The sequence below is a fragment of the Triticum aestivum genome, unplaced genomic scaffold, assembly GCF_018294505.1.
Source record: "Triticum aestivum cultivar Chinese Spring unplaced genomic scaffold, IWGSC CS RefSeq v2.1 scaffold100969, whole genome shotgun sequence".
Classification (NCBI taxonomy): domain Eukaryota; kingdom Viridiplantae; phylum Streptophyta; class Magnoliopsida; order Poales; family Poaceae; genus Triticum; species Triticum aestivum.
Genome location: NW_025228656.1, coordinates 18,262 through 19,373, shown reverse-complemented (window position 1 = coordinate 19,373; position 1,112 = coordinate 18,262). Strand labels below are relative to the sequence as shown.

At 52.5% G+C, this 1,112-nt stretch overlaps 1 non-coding gene and 1 pseudogene across 1 annotated transcript; both read left to right on the top strand.

Moving 5' to 3' along the window:
* The first annotated feature begins 243 nt into the window (after positions 1-243).
* Positions 244-358, top strand: LOC123174494 (5S ribosomal RNA). The gene has a single exon (XR_006487104.1). It is a non-coding gene; the product is annotated as a 5S ribosomal RNA (ribosomal RNA).
* A 297-nt stretch (positions 359-655) lies between these two features.
* On the top strand, positions 656-787 carry LOC123174495 (uncharacterized; annotated as a pseudogene).
* The last annotated feature ends 325 nt before the right edge of the window (positions 788-1,112 follow it).

Below are 1,112 nucleotides of genomic sequence, written 5' to 3'. Positions count from 1 at the left end.
ATTTACCGTGTTTTATTATTTTGCACGAGTGCGGTAAGTCATAGCTGGGTGCTCACGATTCACGGGTCCAGCGTCGGCGTTGTGGCGCGGGAAGCGTGCACTGCTGCGGTTGAGAGGGAGGGGTGGAAACCGCGTTAAACTCGTCTCCGTAGTTGAGAGGGAGCGGCCAAAGCAATGTACAATCGTTTTTGTAGTGGAGCTGGGAGGGGCAAGGATAAGGGACGAAGACCGGGGTAACATGTCGGATGCGATCATACCAGCACTAAAGCACCGGATCCCATCAGAACTCCGAAGTTAAGCTTGGGCGAGAGTAATACTAGGATGGGTGACCTCCTGGGAAGTCCTCGTGTTGCATTCCCTTTTTAATTTTTTTCGCGCCGCTTGCAAAACAAAACGCATGTGTACGTAATATATTTACCGTGTTTTATTATTTTGCACGAGTGCGGTAAGTCATAGCTGGGTGCTCACGATTCACGGGTCCAGCGTCGGCGTTGTGGCGCGGCAAGCGTGCACTGGTGCGGTTGAGAGGGAGGGGTGGAAACCGCGTTAAACTCGTCTCCGTAGTTGAGAGGGAGCGGCCAAAGCAATGTACAATCGTCTTTGTAGTGGAGCTGGGAGGGGCAAGGATAAGGGACGAAGACCGGGGTAACATGTCGGATGCGATCATACAAGCACTAAAGCACCGGATCCCATCAGAACTCTGAAGTTAAGCGTGCTTGGGCGAGCGTGCTTGGGCGAGAGTAGTACTAGGATGGGTGACCTCCTGGGAGTCCTCGTGTTGCATTCCCTTTTTAATTTTTTTCGCGCCGCTTGCAAAACAAAACGCACGTGTAAGTAATATATTTACCGTGTTTTATTATTTTGCACGAGTGCGGTAAGTCATAGCTGGGTGCTCACGATTCACGGGTCCAGCGTCGGCGTTGTGGCGCGGCAAGCGTGCACTGGTGCGGTTGAGAGGGAGGGGTGGAAACCGCGTTAAACTCGTCTCCGTAGTTGAGAGGGAGCGGCCAAAGCAATGTACAATCGTCTTTGTAGTGGAGCTGGGAGGGGCAAGGATAAGGGACGAAGACCGGGATAACATGTCGGATGCGATCATACCAGCACTAAAGCAC